Raw genomic sequence first — 383 nt, forward strand, 5'->3', positions numbered from 1 at the left:
CACCAAGGACAATAGGAAGACAAGGGGGAGGACGAAGAAGAGAAAGAAAGGAGTAGACACGCGGCTAGTTGTCTTCAGCTCGATTCGTGTCTACGTTAAAGTGACAGGGTAAACTGACGAGGAAACGGTCCGAGAGGGGAGGAGAGCTAGACAATGCAGAAGTAGACATGGCTAGCTAGTAAAGGTCTATAGGAGAAGATAAATAGGGAAAGGTTGAGAGGGGAAGGTAGAGAGAGGTATAAGAATAAGGAGAGATCGCCTTTCTCATGATCTCTTGCTTCTTCTGTAGAGCTATGCATTCTCCAATGAATCGTTCTTGCCTAGCAAAGAAGAATGCTCTGCTCCGTGGCTTTGTTTCGAAAGAAAAGAAGAGAAGAGGAGAA

Source organism: Cystoisospora suis, assembly GCF_002600585.1.
Source record: "Cystoisospora suis strain Wien I chromosome Unknown contig_400, whole genome shotgun sequence".
Classification (NCBI taxonomy): Eukaryota; Apicomplexa; class Conoidasida; order Eucoccidiorida; family Sarcocystidae; genus Cystoisospora; species Cystoisospora suis.